Source organism: Heterodontus francisci, chromosome 9 (genome assembly GCF_036365525.1).
Source record: "Heterodontus francisci isolate sHetFra1 chromosome 9, sHetFra1.hap1, whole genome shotgun sequence".
NCBI lineage: Eukaryota > Metazoa > Chordata > Chondrichthyes > Heterodontiformes > Heterodontidae > Heterodontus > Heterodontus francisci.
In genome coordinates, this window is record NC_090379.1 from 58,843,318 (window position 1) to 58,863,190 (window position 19,873).

General features: G+C 43.0%; 1 protein-coding gene across 7 annotated transcripts in view; it reads left to right on the top strand.

Annotated features, from left to right (window-relative positions):
* LOC137373803 (E3 ubiquitin-protein ligase pellino homolog 2) overlaps positions 1–19,873 on the top strand; it is a 416,880-nt gene that overhangs the window by 65,507 nt on the left and 331,500 nt on the right. For 2 of the 7 annotated variants that reach the window (XM_068039205.1, XM_068039202.1), the window contains one exon: positions 18,566–18,638. The exons of the other annotated variants lie outside the window; for them this stretch is intronic. The gene's annotated coding sequence lies outside the window, so the exon portion shown is untranslated. The remainder of the gene's footprint in view (positions 1–18,565; positions 18,639–19,873) is intronic. 7 annotated transcript variants of the gene reach the window in all.

A 19,873-nucleotide genomic window follows, 5' to 3' on the forward strand; every position in this document is an offset into this window, starting at 1 on the left:
ATAAAATATGACACCGAGCCACATAAGGAGATATTAGGTCAGATAAACAAAAGCTTGGTCAAAGAGGTAGGTTTTATGGGCTGTCTTAAAAGAGGAAAGGAGGCAGACAGGTTTAGTGGGGAATTCCAGTGCTTAGGCCTAGGCAACTGAAAGCACAGGCACCAATGGTGAACCGATTAAAATTGGGAATGCTGAAAAGGCCAGAATTAGATGAGTTTAGATATCTTTGGGTTGTGTGGCTGGAGCAGATTACAGTAATGGGGAGGAGTGAGGCCATGGAGGGATGGAAACAAGGGTGGGAATTTTAAAATCAAGGTGTTGCTTAATCAGGAGCCAATGTATGTCAGCAAGCACAGGAGCGATAGGTGAATGGAACTTGGTGAGAGTTAGGACACTAGCAGCAGAATTTTGGATGTCCTCAAGTTTACAAAGGGTAGAATGTAGAACACCAACCAGCAGTACGTTGGAATAGTCAGGTCTAAGGGTAACAAAGGCATGAACGAGAGTTTCAGCAGCAGGGGCAAAGTTGGGCGATGTTACTGACGTAGAAACAGGCAGTCTGAGTGATGGTGCGATATATGTGGTCAGAAGCTCATCTTGGGATCAAATATGACACTAGTCTCAGACAGTTGCCAGGGAGAAGGATGGGGCAGATAGCTAGGGAATGGAGTTTGGAGTGGGGACCGAAATCAATGGCTTCAGTCATCTCCATATTTAAATGGAGGAAATTTCTGCTCATCCAATACTGGATGTCGGATAAGCAGTCTGATAATTTAGTAACATTGGAGGAGTCGAGAGAGGTGTCGGTGAGGTAGAGCTGGGTGTTGTCAATGTACATGTGAAAGATAACGCTGTTATAAAGGAAGAGAAGCCATTGGAAGTGATACTCCGGTTATGATTAAATAGATAAGAATGAGTTTAGTTTAGCTTTGAGATACAGTACTGAAACAGGCCCTTCGGCCCATCGAGTCTGTGCCGACCAACAACCACCCATTTATAGTAATCCTACATTAATCCCATATTCCCTACCACATCCCCACCATTCTCCTACCACCTACCTACACTAGGGGCAATTTACAATGGCCAATTTACCTATCAACCTGCAAGTCTTTGGCTGTGGGAGGAAACCGGAGCACCTGGCGGAAACCCACACAGAAACTTGCAAACTCCGCACAGGCAGTACCCAGAATTGAACCCAGGTCGCTGGAGCTGTGAGACTGCGGTGCTTGCCACTGTGCCGCCCTTATTCACTGACCTTGAACAAAGCTGTCCACAAAGATCTAGGTGATTTCTCTGGTGTGGATTTCCCCTGTCCTGATGTCAGTTTGAATCTGGTGCCAAGTCAAGTGTATTTCCAAGCATTCAGCAACAGTGATGTCATGAAGCAGGGTAAGTCGCCAATCACATTGAAATATTCTCACAAACAGCAAACCAGGAAGTAAAATGCACTGATTATCCTTCACTTTCAATTAAAATTTTACAGGGAGGGAAATAAATGGGACATACACATGGGATTAAGCTAGAGCTGAAATATCAAACTTTAAAAAAATACATATTTTAAAAATATGCACATTTTTATTATAATGGAGAAATTTGACATTCCTAAAGTATAAAATTAATTTATCATGGCCAAGGAGGCCGTTCAGCAATAATTGAGCTTAGTACACCATTAAGCACCCAGTTACACCTCATTCAACAAGGTGCAACTTTTCAAGGGTTTTTACAGTAAGACTAACTGTAAAAAGGGCAAGTTTTTGTCAGTTTAGTGATTTCCAATTGATTGCAATCTGGGGAAACTTAGAACATAGAACATTACAGCGCAGTACAGGCCCTTCGGCCCTCGATGTTGCGCCGACCTGTGAAACCATCTGACCTACACTATTCCATTTTCATCCATATGTCTATCCAATGACCACTTAAATGCCCTTAAAGTTGGTGAGTCTACTACTGTTGCAGGCAGGGCGTTCCACGCCCCTACTACTCTCTGAGTAAAGAAACTACCTCTAACATCTGTCCTATATCTATCACCCCTCAACTTAAAGCTATGTCCCCTCGTGTTTGCCATCACCATCCGAGGAAAAAGACTCTCACTATCCACCCTATCTAACCCTCTGATTATCTTATATGTCTCTATTAAGTCACCTCTCCTCCTCCTCCTCTCCAACGAAAACAACCTCAAGTCCCTCAGCCTTTCCTCGTAAGACCTTCCCTCCATACCAGGCAACATCCTAGTAAATCTCCTCTGCACCCTTTCCAAAGCTTCCACATCCTTCCTATAATGCGGTGACCAGAACTGCACGCAATACTCCAGGTGCGGCCGCACCAGAGTTTTGTTTACAGCTGCAGCATGACCTCGTGGCTCCGAAACTCGATCCCCCTACTAATAAAAGCTAACACACCATATGCGTCTTAACAGCCTTATTAACCTGGGTGGCAACTTTCAGGGATTTATGTACCTGGACACCAAGATCTCTCTGCTCATCTACACTACCAAGAATCTTCCCATTAGCCCAGTACTCTGCATTCCTGTTACTCCTTCCAAAGTGAATCACCTCACACTTTTCCGCATTAAACTCCATTTGCCATCTCTCAGCCCAGCTCTGCAGCCTATCTGTGTCCCTCTGTAACCTACAACATCCTTCGGCACTATCCACAACTCTACCGACCTTCGTGTCATCCGCAAATTTACTAACCCACCCTTCTACACCCTTATCCAGGTCATTTATAAAAATGACAAACTGCAGTGCCCCAAAACAGAGATCCTTGCGGTACACCACTAGTAACTAAACTCCAGGATGAACATTTGCCATCAACCACCACCCTCTGTCTTCTTTCAGCTAGCCAATTTCTGATCCAAAGCACTAAATCACCTTCAACCCCATACTTCCGTATTTTCTGCAATAGCCTACCGTGGGGAACCTTATCAAACGCCTTACTGAAATCCATATACACCACATCCACGGCTTTACCCTCATCCACCTGTTTGGTCACCTTCTCAAAAAACTCAATAAGGTTTGTGAGGCACGACCTACCCTTCATCAACACACCCTATGGGGAAGCTGAGAATTACTGACAGCAACTTTTGGATTCCATGTTTAACTGTTAATGTGCGGATTCTAGAAGTTGCTGTCAGTTTCAGAGGAGTAATGACAGCGAACGCTGATAGTTTCACTGTCATTATTACTTCAAAATCTGGGCTATAATAATTCCAGGATGGAGGAGAACATAAATTGGATGATTTTCCGGCAGGGGTTGTGGGGGACAGAGAAATTAGAGGCAGAACCCAGATACGTTTCATTTCCACCTTATTTGTCCTCTGTTGGTAATCCCAATCGGGGGCAGGGAGGGTATCTTCCACCTGATCACTCTCCCCCACAGCCCGGCAACAGTTTGGGGCATGTGTATAGGGCAATCCAGGCTACACCAGGTTTAGCGAAACCCATGCCTGTTGAGTACCAAGAGCCTAAAGTGGTGAAGAAATAAAGGTAATCGATTCTAGGGAGATTGATTACCTTCTGGTGCCAGCCCATTTGCAAGAAAATAATTGCTTGCATACACTTGCCTCTTTGGTTGATGAAGGCTTGTGGCTCACTTAATTGGAGCAGATGTGTGCTGCTCTGACTTTCTGGTGGCAAGACGATGGGCAGCGCTACAGGCTCAGGCCACCACCCTGGAATATTAACATGACCCAGTATTACGATTTTGTAGATGACACTGACAATGACGCTGTGAGTCCCAGGGCAGACCAGGAACCCAGCTATCACGAACCTGATCATTTAATGCTTCACATTTGGATTTACTTTTTAAATTTAAAAATGTGAACACTCCAAAGAAATCATAAACAAAATAAAAATGAAGAACTAATTACAGTGGAACTCTATCATTGTGCATTTTTCTAACTGCATTCCGTTCAGAGTTCTTAGGAACTGAGAAGTAAGGGTTAAACTATGAAGTGTTAATCAGATTTATTGTGGTGACTATTGAATTCATGCTTCAGCAACAAAGGAGTAAAAGTTGAAATACCAATTCATTTTATTCTTTGAACAAACTATGAGTTTGCACTGAATTCACACTGATATGTATTTAGTGCACATTCACTGTACCTCACTGAATTGCAGATTGGTATTCCTGGCTAACTGCCAGCCAGAATCCTGGAAATAGTGGATTGACCACAGATTTATTTTATTTTTTTATTTAATTTTATTATTTATTTATTTTTATTTATTTATTTTTTTTAGAGGTACAGCACTGAAACAGGCCCTTCAGCCCACTGAGTCTGTGCCGACCATCAACCACCCATTTATACTAATCCTACATTAATCCCATATTCCTACCACATCCCCACAATTCCCCTACCACCTACCTATACTAGGGGCAATTTATAATGGCCAATTTACCTATCAACCTGCAAGTCTTTGGCTGTGGGAGGAAACCAGAGCACCCGGCGAAAACCCACGCAGTCACAGGGAGAACTTGCAAACTCCGCACAGGCAGTACCCAGAATCGAACCCGGGTCGCTGGAGCTGTGAGGCTGCGGTGCTAACCACTGCACCACTGTGCCGCATAATTTACATTATGCCAACTGCACTGTAACAGCTGGGAGTTGCAACGATGATGGTGAATTTATGCAGGGGCTCTGTTAGCTGCTAGAACTTTGTTATAAAAACTATGGAAACTCTGGAAAAATTATGTAAATAGTGTTTGTCATTTTTCTAGGGTTTCCAGAGCTTTTTCCCTTGAGTTGCAGCAGACAAGTGAGAGAACCCCTGTGGAAACTTATATTCAGATTCTTTCACCGACACACTCTTGCACAGATGCTCACATAAATGCACACACTCTCACATACTGATGCTGTTTCTCACACACACTCGCACTCCTATAATATAGGCCCTCCCTCTCCTGCACATACACCCATACTTCACATACATGCTCACATAGCCACACAAAAAACTCACTCACTCATACACACATGCACTCTTGTACAGACTCTCACTCTTGCATGCAGATGCTCACACACACATACTCACATATACACACACTCACATACAGGCCCGATTTTAACCCTGTGTAAATGAATGGGTTAGGGTTAAAATCTCACCCTTGACACTCGCACACTCTCTCAACCTGTTGAATATCTTCCGAAACTCGTGTGCATTTTGCCTGCGTATGCATTCTGGCTCATATCCAGCCTCATGTTCTACTCATGATTCCTGCAGCTCTTTATTTAATTTGAATTCTCTCATTATGGAGCTTTGTCAAATGCCTTCTGAAAGCCCAAATAAACTGTATTACAGAGAATTACTTTGATGTCCTCAAAAATATTATAGATGCTGTTGGATCACATAAGAATCCTAGTTGGGGTAGATTTTGACTGTGCGATAGTATAAAATGGGTGATAGTGAATCAACAGCTCAGTTTACATCTCTCCCAATTTCCATTGAAGGCAGTTTTGGTTTTGTTGCTTTAATTCATTAGTACTTTTGCAATTTAAACTTGGTTGATCGAAGTAACCTATTATTACATTTATACCATTCTTAACTCTTCACATAGTAGAGCTGACTCTGTGATCCTAGCCAGGAATGCAGGAGGAGCCCAAATACGTTGTCATTACCCTTATATTACTTCGGGGATCTGTAGCAGATGATATATGCCTTACAGAAATCTGGCTCACTCCAGAGGATGGGTGTGTATTCAGTGAGCAGTGGTATACAGTGGTGTATAGACAAGCATAAATACTGCACACAAAGAAACATGCGACGTATCACAGAATTATTACAGTGCAGGAGGCCATTTGTCTCTCCGAAAGAGCAATTCCTTCAGTTTCATTCCTCTGCCTTCTCCCCACAACACTGCACATTCTTCCTTTTCATATAACTGTCTAATTTCCTTTTGAATGCTTCAATTAAACCTGCTTCCCCCACGTTCTCAGGCAGCGCATTCCAGGCCTTAACCACATGCTGCGTGAAAAAGCTTTTCCTCATGTCGCTTTTGCTTGTCTTACCAAATATTTTAAATCTGAAACTTTGAGATTTCCTTTAATGCTAGCTACCAGTCTCTTTTCATGCCCCCTCTTTGCTTCTCTTATTTGCTTATTCACTTCCCCTCTGGACCTTTTATATTCAGTCTGGTTCTCAATAGTATTTTCTACCTGGCATCTGTCATATGTGTTATGTATTTGATGAATGGTGTTGAAAGAGTATAAGATAGAAAATGGCATGAAAAATATAAATTTGACTAGGATTAGGGGATGCAAGTTCAAACTAATAAAAGGGAAAATTTAGGACTGGTGTTAGTCATCAAAGAGTGGAACACAGGGAATGATAGAGTAATGGAAATGAAAATCGTGCAATTAATTCAGAATCAATTGGATGCCACAATGCGTGTCTTTCTTGATGAACTAAGATTGACCTTTGTCATCCATATTTATCTTAAGATAGAAAACGTATAGCACTTGTTGTTAACCCTGCACAACATCTGTTTATTAAATCAAACTGCACAATCTCATTTTGTGCAATCCTTACATATCCGTTCAGGTTCCTGAATTTTCAAATGATCCCGGATACCCTCCTTCTGTTCGGTCTTTTCTGTTCTTCCTAATGTCCTAAACCCCTCCACATTTCTTCATATGGAGTGAATCATATTTCTGTAATCTTCCATAATTTCCTGCCACATATGCCGCTAACTCATATAAAAGCAAAATACTGCGGATGCTGGAAATCTTCGGGTTCCGAAGAAGGGTCACTGACCCGAAACGTTAACTCTGCTCTTTTCACAGATGCTGCCAGACCTGCTGAGTGGTTCCAGCATTTCTTGTTTTTATGTCGCTAACTCATCTTATTTTGAATGCTTCTGATATTTGAGTGTAGCCGCTAATTGTAGTCTTGTATTTATATAATGATTTATCATGCTCCAAAGTACCTCACAAACAATACCTGAGCAATGCTGACAAATATGGGGATCAGCAGGTCGAGTTGTTTAGTGGAGAGTTGATTGGAGAGGGATAGAAAGGGAACAGGATGTGGCAGATATTGAGTGCAGGGACTATGGGAGGGGAGAGAGGAGATGGGACAGGAAACAGGGGACAGAAACCATAGAAACAGGGGACTGAATATTTGGGCCCTGCTTAAGTCAGAACGGAGGTGAATGGGACCTGAAAATACCTGTGATGGTCGGTGCGCTTGTTTCTTGACCCCATTACAGGTGCCTGCCATTTTTGCCTAGGCAGGTTCGGGGCTGGCAGGGCTACCTGCCCCCATAAGGCAGGTAACCAATTAGGCTCATTAAGAGCTTTGTTAGCCAGGGTAAAGGAGGCCGACTGGATGAACACAAGAAATAGGAGGAGTAGACCTTATGGCCCATCGAGCCTGCTCTGCCATTCAATACGATCTTAGGCTTCAACTCCACTTACCCGCCCATTTGTCTTATCCCTTGATTCCCTGAGAGACCAAAAGTCCATCTATTCCAGCCTTAAATGTATTCAATGATGGAGCATCCACAACCCTCTGGGGTAGAGAATTCCAAAGACACTCAATCCTTTGAATGAAGTAATTTCTTCTCAACTCAGTCCTAAATGATTGCCCCTTTTCCTGAGACTGTGACCCCATGTTTTAGATTCCCTGACCAGCAGAAACAATCTCTGTGTCTACCCTATCCAGCCCCTTCAAGGACCTTGTATGTTTCAAAGACTGCCCTGTAGAGAGATTCCCCCCACCACCCCCATTGCATGCGCACCCGCACATGCACACGCACACACAGTGGTGGCCTGGCTGCCTTTTCTGTTTTTATTCAGTCTTGTTTAAAAAGTTGTTTAGAGGTCGAAGTGCCGTCAGTTACTTACCATTATTGCAGGCTGCTGCTCCTCTCACGCTGGAAGGCCTCTGATTGGCTCTCCAGCTTCAGGAGCCCATCCACTGCCCTTCATTGGACAATTGCCAATTATAGGGCACTCCGGTCAAAATCCCAATGAGTGACTGCTTTTCCCCGGGGCCGGGTTTGGGTCCCAGAAACAGTCCCAACTCCTGTTTCCCACCCTTGAAGCAAAAATTCAGCCTAGGGAAATAGATGTAGAGTGCCTGGGGGAACTCAGTGGGAGGTTGGGACAGGAGGAGATAGTGGCAGAGTTCGCTATGTGGATGCTCTACATCATAGAGACAAATAAATTGAGAAGCTGTTTGCATTTGGTTTTGAAGGTTAGGGTGGTGGCGCAAAGCGATTTGATAGATGTTCTGACGTGGTGAAAGGGAGTCTTTGCTTGTTCTTTCCCTGCAGCATGATCTTGGAATAATAGGAAGAGTTGGCGAAGGAGAATGAGACATGTTAGTGTCTAAGTTGGTCTAGCCAGATGTGGAGATGAATTATGAGACCAGTTGTATTCCACATGTTAGGCTGACAGCCCTCAGACTTAAAGAAGTGAAGCTGGGGACTTGATGGGGGAAAACAGTAGGATTGGGAGATGGGGAGTAATCTGGTGAGAGAAGGTGCATCAAAAGTACAAGTGAGGGAGCATTTGAACAGTTTAAACAACAGCAGAGGAATTGTAATCTGAAGACAGAGTTGAGAATTTGAGAATGAATTAGTTATGAGCTGGGAAAGGTTTTCTCAGATTTAGCATTAAAACCCCCCCAGGTATTTATTAAACCAAGACCCTTTGACAGGTACCATCTAGTTAGCTACTCATTTACTTCTGTTTGCTGGTTGGAAAAAAAAGCTGTCGTCTTGATCGCTTAGCAAATCTGGTAAATTTACTTTGGTTGTTGGGAGTATGGGATTAGTGTTTTGGGACCAATGGTTAAAGGAGCCCTTTAAGGACCAATATAAAAGCAGCAGAAGGGCAGGCATTTTGTCAGGTCCTGGCCAACATTTCCCTGTCAATCAACAAAAACATACAAACTGGTCCTTCATCTCATTGCTATTTCTAGGCCTTTGTGCACAAGATGGCTGCCGACATAACACTGTGAAGCATTTTGGAACTTTTCTGAGAAATACAATAAGGCACTGTGAAGATGCAAATCTTTTTTACTTGAGTTAAAATTGACCTTTCATGTTTGGTTTTCACCTGTATCCATTCATCTTTTCCCCCTAGCTCCATTTCTAAATCCAAACGAACTCCACCTTTCTCCATTTCTGCCAGTGAACTGCCACTTTTGAACTGAGGCTCAGCTCAGTAACTCTCAAGCAACAATTGTGATTTTTCATGTATTCATTTTTGTTTTTCTGCAAAAATCTATGTTTGTATTCAGAGAGTGTACAAAAATGTCTTTTTTATTGTCACATGAGTTTACAAAAAGACCTTTATACTGTAGCTGCTGACTACCGGCGCTGATGTAATAAGTAATATGGGGGAGGGGAGAATTCTTTGCAAGAGTTTGCATTAATAATTGCATGGCTGCTTAACTGCTCAATATAGATTATGGCACTATGAAAGTAGCCTAGTGGTTTCTGAGGCTGAAGTAGAAGAAATTCTCCAAAGGAGAGAAGCATGCACAAATCCACCTGTCCATACAACCTTAAAAAGCAGCAATGATACAGCCAAAAAAGATCATGTAGACATTAAAGTTGCTGTAACGGACAGTTACGATAGTTTAAAAAAAATTCTTGCTAAAACAGTCTCTTGCTATCAGTACTCCTCAGGCCATCTATAAGCTATGATGTAAGGCTCTCTCATTATTAATTTATATTATGTACACTGTACCATGCACACTATGTTCAGCTTTATAACTGAATAATATATTTTTTAAAAATGAACTAGATAACTAACCAGCTTGGCCATCATTATTTGCTTATTGATTATTTATAAACTGCAGTTTTTCTTTCTTTTGGTTAATGTACCCTTCTGAGACAACACATACTCTTTACTCTCACCTTCCCCCACCATTCCATTATATACTCCCTATACCACATGCATTTGGCAACCAAGGGGACAGGGTAGCTAACTTTCTGTTCGCTATATGTCTGGAGCAATGTGCATAAGAGACACCCCTTTGATTTCCCTCCTTTCATGGGGAAATGCTGAAACATTTCTTGGCACTTCTTGTGAAGACTGGCTGAGGAATGGAACTGGGTAGAGTGGGGAAGTAAAATTATTTTATGGCACCAGACACTGGTTAACTAACCACCAAAAAGCTGCACAATTATTTTCCATTTTAGAAAATGCTGCTGGTAATGTTTTTCCTAGGAACATAGGAACAGGACTAGGCCATTGAGGCCACTTGAGTCTGTTCTGCCATTCAGTTAGATCAGGGTTGTCCAACATATGGCCCGCGGGCCAGGACCCAGCCCGCAGATGTAAACTGTACCCGGGGCCATTCCTCATCCTCACCAGAGCTTCGTGACTGGAGATGAGAAATTTTCCACTGGCGTCTTGCACACCGACTTTTAAAAAAGATCTCAAGTCAGTTTCACAGCTGACAGCTGCTTGGATCAGGAACAGTGATTTCTAAACTTGTGACAGATTTGGGGTTTTCCAGCAGTTACAACTTTTTTCTTAAAAGCCTGCCGGAGACCCCCAAAACTGTCCGAAGTTGGGAAACTGCTGTTCCCGATGTCAGCAGCTGTCAATTGTAAAACTAACAGCTTGCATTTATTTAAAAAACTGACCAACCATCTGCTGAGCTTTTCCGCTCTTTGCAACAGAGAGAGGGGGATAGACACAGAGAGAGGGGGTACAGAGAGAGAGAAAGTGGCTGGAATTTTACAGTGGGCGGATGGGAGCCAGACTCCAATGTAAATGTCAGTGACGAACCCGCTTCCGCCCAGCCTGGGGATCCGTCCCGTATTTTATGGATCCCAGGCTTTAATTGGCCCGAGGCGGGACTTCCACCCATTTGAGGGAGGAGGTCCTGCCTCAGTGTGCTGCCGGCCAATCAGCGGGCTGGTAGCTCTTCGTCTCAGCAGCGCCGAGAGCGGTGGCCACTGCTGGGACTGCAGCCCAGCCGATGCCATGGACCCGAGCGAGTGGGTAAATTTGGGTTGCCTCACCAGGGGGATCGGTCATGCGCTGGTGAGGCTAGGGTGGTCGCTTGGGGGGAGGGGGGAGTCTTGGAGCCCGGGGTGGGTTTGGGAGGCGGGGGCAGCCCTCAATCGGGCGCCCTGTGCCCGACTGCTATGCACCCCCCCCCGGGGCGCAGAAAGGCCGGCAGCTATCGCTGGGCGGCCTTTCACATCCCCAGCTCACCCGCTTGCCATGGGTAAAATACCCGTGGAGGCGGGCGAAGACTCTTAAGTGGCCACTTAAGGGTCTTGATTGGCTTTGGGCGGGCAGGCCGTTTCCACGCCACCATCCGACCCACTGGGGCGGCGTAAAATTACAGCCAGTGAGAGGAAGGGCAGAGAGAGAGGGAAAGACATTGAGGAGACAGAGAGAAAGAGGAACATAGAGAAAAGGGTGGGGGAGAGACACAGCATGGATGACACAGGTGGGGAACAACACAGAGAGGAGGGGAACACAGAGGAGGGACCGAGAGAGAGAGAAAAAAAAAAGAGAGGGAGTGATCAAGATCACTCCTGTCAGAGGGACATCTATCCGAAATACAGCACATCGCTATAACAACTGTGCAGGCAGACATTGACTACTTGTGCAAGCAAAAACAATGGCAGGTATCTCACTAAATCAGTGTCCAACACAGTGAAGAGAAAGTAAGTCAATAAATTAGTCTTCTCATTTAACGCTTCTTCACAAAAATGTACATTTGTTTTAATTGTAAGATACATTTTTAATGCCTTTATCTTTCCCAAAATGGTCTCACCGGCCCTCTATGCAAGACATAAATTGTAATGTGACCCCCCTCCCATGTGAAAATGTTGGACAACCCTGAGTTGGATCATGGCGGATCAGTTGTGCATCTCCATTTATCCACCTTTGTCCATCTCCCTTCATGCTCTTACCCAGCAAGGGTCAGGTGGCTCTGAGTCATCTCTCTGTCTCAAAGTTATGCCCCCCCCCCCGCCCAAATTCCAATAAGTGGAACCCACCCAGGACACAGTTCCTGTCAGTAACATCATCAGAACAACCTAGGGTAAGGAGATGCAACATGGTGGGTCTTGGTTTAATGTCATTTTTATTATTTTTTATCTTTTTTTAATACACGTAGGAGTAATTGGACAATTTCCTTCCCCCCTTTAAAAATAGGGGGAAAACAACTTTGAACTTTCTCTTGTTCTCCCTATATTGAATTAAGGAAGCTAACATAGCTCATTTTTGGGGTTGTACCAGTGCAACGGAAAAACAGCAACCTCTCTGGTGATTTGAAAGATAAAGTAGTTGGCCCACTCACAAGTTAAGCAGAGATAGAAAAGGAGGAGCAAAATAATAACAATTGTCAGGCACGAGGCCAGCTTGGAAGTGGGGTGTGTATGTGAACATCTGGTCATCCAGGGGAGATGGAAGTCAGTTCCTATTAGCAGATCAGGATAAAAAATATCCATCTTACTTGGCAGAACTGTTTTTATCAAAATGTTTCCTAATACTGTTATTTTTGTAATGTGTACATTTTAGGCACTCCCACACATTTGACAGTAGTTGGGGACACTACTGTCTCTTAGAATGCAGATCCGTGCTGCTTTGGAACTATCTACTAGGAAGAATGCCAAAACAGTGCAGGTTGACAATCTCCAATTTATTTATTTTCTTTCCTTTCTCTTTCTGAAGATGTGTCTCAGCCCTGTTCAGCACTTCACCCATGGTAAACGTAACACATGTAGAATCACTGGATTGAAATTTGAGTGTCAGTGCTGCAGCATGTCAGAACACATTGCAGTAAGCTACTTGACTACTTTACATCGCCTAAATTCTAAAAAAAACTAGCCTTATTTTGTAGTATGGAGTGAAAGAAGTACAACATTAGAATAATAGAAAATGAATGAAACTATAGGTTTCAGATCAAATTCATGATCTGGAATTGCAGAGAGAGTGATTGAGAAAGCAATGTTAGTGAAAGTAACAGTAAGCAGAAGGATTGCTGTCAGATAAAGACAGTAGTATACTAGTATATTTTATTTTTATGATCTAAAAATGTATGTAAATTTATTCAAAGATTTGCATTTATCTAATGCCTTTCATGACCACTGGACGTCCCAAAGCACTTTAAAGCCATTTAAGTACTATTGAAGTGTCAATGTTGTAATGTAGGAAATGTGGCAGCCAAACCCAAAATATAAAATTCCTAACATATGCCTTGTATCAATTTTAAAACTTGAGCATTGTCAGCTCATGGGCGGAAAAAAATCCATATTGTATTGGATGTTAAAAGTCCAGCCCGTTTTAAATGGCAAAGTTGTGACGGGCATGATAGACTACAACTAGTTATGATACATGATTTGGAGCATACTGAAGAGTCTCTTAACCTTTCCAGACAGAAAAGGTGTGCCTTTAAGACCCCAATGGCCCTCTTGAAGACCAGTCTAGTACAGGCATGTGCCTTCTTGTAACGTGCTCCTCTGTTGCTGGTGAGGTCACTCTTAGTGGCGCCATTGTCAATGGGAGTAAGGGGTAGAATTTGGCACCCAGTTAACCTAGTTTTATTCACTGAGAATTTCAAAGAATTAATGCATCATGACAACTTCCAGCATATCTCGTGATGAAATGTAGGATCCTTTTCATGTAGTCACTCACCATCTGTACATTGAGGGGGTGGAAGCCTTTCTTACTGATGTAGTTGGGGAGGATTGTTCTGTGGGAACTCGCAAAGCATTGTTAGGGCAATGATTGTATCCTGAATCATTGGGTAGCCTGAAAGTCTGTATCTGCTGCCTTTCTGTGCTGTTAAAAATGATGAATTTGCCAGATTTCCTATAAGTTGTGCAATGACCTGATGAATGCACACTGGAGTCTGGCTGATATTAGTGATTGTCTGTTGCTGCCTGAAATGACAGTTTCCTGTTTGGTGGTGATCTTTAAAGTCACAGAGCAGTGCAGGCAGATGAGTGTTGCTGTTGGCTATCATGAAGTAGGTGACAGATTGCTCAAATGCCTCTTTGGCAAAGTTTGCTGCTCTTATACACATCTCCTCAGTGAAATCCTCCTAAGACCTGTATTGCCTAAATATTCTATGTATTTGTGTAGGGGAAATATAAAACCTGATGGGATCCATCCTGCTTCAATGCTGCTTGACTCCCCTTGGCTCCAAGTGAGCTGCTCCTCCTTCATAATAAAAATAATGATGGCATAGATGGGTATGCCCATAGAGAATATCATCCTTACAGTAGGAGGTAGCTGAATATCTGCCAGTCATGTGATCTGGTCAGAAGCAGAGCAAAGTAAATGCAGGATGGAATAGCAAAACAATTGCTGTAAAAATTGCTTCCCAGCTGCAGATATTTCTAATGAAATTCTGTCAAAAATCCTTCGCTTCTATCTGTCTTAGCTGGTCCTAAATTACCATGTGTATTGCAAGTTTTGGCAGGAAATGTTGAACTACAGCACTATTGGTCCTCAAGATCAAATATTTAAATATGGGCACTTGGGACTCAGTGGACAGTTCATAAAAAGGGCCAAAAAGAATGAAGGAATGCAAGAGAGTGATTTAAAGATGGAAAACAGCAAAAATAAGTTCTGCCTGACATCCTTGCCACAAAAATGTACTTGCACTGATTATGCACTGGGAATACACTGAAAATAACGAGGAAATTAACCCTCAAAATGCACCTGATTACAAGGTACTGACGTCACCAAAAATAGCCGAAGCAAACTTTGTGATGTTACCACGTGTGGGCCTAGAAATCATGACAGTAAATAGCACAAATCTGTCCTTGTTCTAAAGCAGGTAGATTAATTTCTTTGTGGATTTATGGTAGAAGTGGTTCATCTTTTCCTCCAACTTTTGATACTTATTTGTATTTTCGGTCAGATCACTAAAGCCATTTATAGAGCTTCCCCAGAAACAGCCAGGATCTTGGAGTTTTATAACAACAATTTCAATCATCTCCTGCGTAATGGTACAATATTTCAAATGCTTCTTCAGAAAAATAAAACTATCGGTTGCAGCTGTGAATGGAGATGTTCTGTTCAGTTTGGGTAAACATCTACATAAAACATTGGACCTTATACCTTAAATATACTACAAACGGTGGGCTTGTTGGTGCAAACTGGGTGCAGGGAACAATCGCTGCACTGGAACAGATAGGCCCAAGGTCCACCTGAAATTGGGCTCTTCAGGTCTCATTTACATCAGACTGGTGTGCTGCAGATACCTGCTGAGTATCCCAAGCAGCTTGCTGGTGAAAAGCACTTGAATTCCAGGCAGCTGTGTTGCCGGCAGCACTCCTCAGCTTAGTCTTGAGAGGAGCAATCGGGAGTGAGGTGTGTGACCATGAGAGGAAGGGAGGAGGCAGCAATAGGGAAGGGGATGAGCAGTACCTGGCAGCTGTTCATGATTTAAATGTGGTGCCAGAAAGAGCACTCCTGCACCTTCCGTCTCTACATTCAGCCAAATAATGTTTTTAAAAGTTACCTTTTTGGTGGCAGCCTGCAGCAGTCCCCGTGATTAGGCCGCATATAGACCTACTTTCCTGACCTAGTGCTTTCTATGATCAGGGCAGCTAAATTTTACAAAGGCGTCCTCAAACAGCTGCTCGGCCCCTTTATTTACATATGAAAAGGCCCTAATGCCCATTACGCACCGTGACAACTCTTTTGATAACTATATCAATATGGCGGGTGATGCATTTCCAGCACGGAATATTGGACACTTTGGAACTTGGCACAGGACCATCAAATTTCTAGGCCATGAACTTTGAAAATGTCACTTTCAAATCTTTCAGTGTTAGCATAGTTGATGAATAGATCTTGATTTTCCCTGGCTGGAAAATGAAGAAAAACTCAGTATAACTGTCTGCTATTCCAAATTGCTCTAAGCAGTTACCTGTAACTTAAGCATGTTCTTAGCAAGACAATGTAACAATTCTGTATTGTTGCTACATTGACCTATCATTTGGGATGTGTCACTTCAATCTTACATTTTCTTGCTTTTGCTACATTGAAGGGTGATAGCAAAACTTTTCATCCTGTTTAAAGTATTAGTGTTCTTCTAGTTGGGGTGTGGTTTGTCATCAGTCACCTTAGAGGCATGAACTTGCTGCATTGGTGTTCGCATTCTCCACAGTTCAAACCTGTGATCTCTGAAGTTTTGTATTAGTGTGTCCTTTATAGTCTATACGAACATCTATTATCTTAATGAATACATTCAATTAATTAAATAAAAACATCTGCAATTGAAAGCTAGTCGCAGTTTCATGGCATCATTACTATCATCGATTGTCGTAAAAAACCATTTGGTTCACTAATAGCCTTTAGGGCAGGAAATCTGCTGTCCTTACCTGGTCTGGCCTACATGTGACTCCAGACCCACAGCAATGTGGTTGACTCTTAACTGCCCTCTGAAATGGCTGAGCTAGCCACTCAGTTGTCAAAGGCAATTAGGGATGGGCAACAAATGCAGGCCTTGCCAGCGACACCTACATCTCATGAAAGAAAAAAAATCTTCTGATCTTTTAGAATGTGTCTGTACAATAGATTCTATATCATTACCATGGCTAAAAGCACCAAGAAAAGGGCGGCACAGTGGCGCAGTGGTTAGCACTGCAGCCTCACAGCTCCAGGGACCCGGGTTCGATTCTGGGTACTGCCTGTGCGGAGTTTGCAAGTTCTCCCTGTGACCGCGTGGGTTTTCGCTGGGTGCTCCGGTTTCCTCCCACCGCCAAAGACTTGCAGGTGATAGGTAAATTGGCTGTTGTAAATTGCCCCTAGTGTAGGTAGGTGGTCGGGAATATGGGATTACTGTAGGGTTAGTATAAATGGGTGGTTGTTGGTCGGCACAGACTCGGTGGGCCGAAGGGCCTGTTTCAGTGCTGTATCTCTAAATAAATAAAAAATATAAAATGGTATTCATTCTGTCCAGTACATTTCCATCTTTCAAAGACTAGACTGATTGTCAGAATTCCATTTGATTGTGATCCATTTGATTGTGACCTTTAAAACCTGCCAAAGAACTCCAAAATAAAATGTCTCTTCTATCAAAATCTTGCAAACATTGCTCTTCCTAATGTTTGCCTAGTAGCAAAGCATATTAAAGCTAATGGAGTGTGTTGAAAAACTATCACCTTTGTGAAATGCTGAACCAGCAGTTAAGGAGCATACTGAGCTTTTCTTTGGAAGAGAGGTGATTAATTTCTGTGTGTTATCTTTAGTGCAAATTGAATGCAACTTATCAAGGTTTGGTTTTGTCAGTACGGCTGATTGTAATTACATTTTTTTTGTTAAGAAAAAGTATTAACTGTATTAAGTCAATTTGAGGTAATGTAGGAAAATGTTTTGCTGCGTTGCTTGCATTTGCCGAAGAGATACGGTGATATGTTAAGACTTATTGAAATGTTTCTTTAGTTGCAAGTTTTAAGGTTTTTGTCCATCATCTGACTAAATACATGATACTATCTAATAATAGCTTTGGACAAGTCAAACAACATGCCTTTTAGTATCCTCAGATACTGAAGCAGTCCATGTAGAAATGCAGCAAGACCTGGACAATATCCAGGCTTGGGCTGATAAGTGGCAAGTAACATTTGCGCCACACAAGTGCCAGGCAATGACCATCTCCAACAAGAGAGAATCTAACCATCTCCCCTTGACATTCAATGGCATTACCATCGCTGAATCCCCCACTATCAACATCCTAGGGGCTCCCATTGACCAGAAACTGAACTGGAGTAGCCATATAAATACCGTGACTACAAGAGCAGGTCAGAGGCTAGGAATCCTGAGGCGAGTAACTCACCTCCTGACTCCCCAAAGCCTGTCCACCATCTACAAGGCACGTCAGGAGTGTGATGGAATACTCTCCACTTGCCTGGATGGGTGCAGCTCCAACAACACTCAAGAAGCTCGACACCATCCAGGACAAAGCAGCCTGCTTGATTGGCAGCCCATCTACAAACATTCACTCCCTCCACCACCGACGCACAGTGGCAGCAGTGTGTACCATCTACAAGATGCACTGCAGCAATGCACCAAGGCTCCTTAGACAGCACCTTCCAAACCCACGACCTCTACCAACTAGAAGGACAAGGGCAGCAGATGCATGGGAACACCACCACCACCTGCAAGTTCCCCTCCAAGTCACACACCATCCTGACTTGGAACTATATCACCGTTCCTTCACTGTCGCTGGGTCAAAATCCTGGAACTCCCTTCCTAACAGCACTGTAGGTATACCTACCCCAAATGGACTGCAGCGGTTCAAGAAGGCAGCTCACCACCACCTTCTCAAGGGCAATTAGGGATGGGCAATAAATGCTGGCCTAGCCAGCGACGCCCACATCCCTGAATGAATAAAAAAAAAGGCGGGATTGAAATATTAGTATGCACTTTTTTTTTTAAACCCCCCACACTGACAAGCGGTACAGGGTCGTGGTGGGTTAAATTATTGGGATTGAGCAACCCAACCCTGGGCACTGTAATATTTACAAAGGCAAGTCAGGCCCTGGATGAGATTCCCGTCAAAAGCAGATCGGGGCCTATTTAACATGCACAGCCTGATGTCATCGACGCTGTGACTTATTTTTATTCATACCACAGAAGGAGACCCTTGCTGTCAGTTGCCTGGCACTGCAACAGAGCGGGAGCAGCTGACTGGCCAGAAGAGGCCCAGGCAAGTTTTAAAACTTTTCCTGTTGTTAGCTCCTTGTGAAGCAGGAGGAGGAGGAGTGCCCATGGGCTGTGGCCTCCTGCTGCTAATATTTGCTCCCACTTGTTGGCTAGGTAATCAATCTGGCCCGCTGTTGGCTGAAGGCCTGTGCGATTTACTTAAATGAGGCCCTGCCATTTAGATTGGCAGGGCCTTCACATTTTTAGCCTTGATGGGTTCTTCAACCACTTGCCATGCCCTCTCTAACATCAGGGCCCATGTCTCCTCTTCCAAGTTTTGTTGAGAGAATAACAAGCCCTACTTTTTAATTATAGTGAAGCATCTGTTTAAAATGATAAGTCATGTAACAATGGTTACAGACACTGTCTTGTACATGACCATTTTTTAGTCATTGTAACCCAATAAACTAGTTATGGTTGGTATACTGAATTAACATGCTAACCTTTCACCCCAAAGTTTAGTTCAAATCCAATTTAAGGAGGTAGCATAATTCTAAAGATTGTTAAAGGTCCCAAGCCAAATGTTCAGTCCCAGCAGACAGATAGCTAAATGCATAAAAAGCAGTTGCCTACTGGAGTTATAGTGGGATACCAGTGTAATCCTTGCGAAATATTAAATCTTTGCAGATGTGGGTGTAGGCTGGTAAGCAAATTTCTTATGTAACCTAACCTGCCTGGTATCCCTCCAAAGGTTCTCCTTTTCCACACGTCAAATGGGAGAATTCCGATTGGGAAAATTACTGATGTCACTTATGGTAAAAAAGAGACAGATTTACATTTATATTGCACCTTTCATGATCTCAGGACATCCTAAAGCACTTTACAGCCAATGAAGTATTTTTCAACTGTCGTCACTGTTGTAAAGTAATAAAAGCACTGGGATAAGGAATTTGTATGAATTGTGCAAAAGCTTGTGAGAGCCTAAGTGCCAGCATTAAAAAACAAAATTGGTTAAAAAATGCTAACATATACTTCGATATTATTGTGAACTTTCTATGACCGCTAGAATACATCCTATCACCTTGGAGACCAATTTCAAAATGAGTGTAATTAATATCTGACGCTGTACACACTAGAACTGTAGGAAATGACATGCAAGACTGAAATTACCCCAGCTTTGTATTAGATTGAAGCACTGACCATTCCAACCATCAGTTCGTTGTTGGGGAGAAAACCTTTTCCTGTGGGGTGAGTTCACCAATTTTGCTCATCCAGCTGCCTTGATAATGTTTGGAGAAA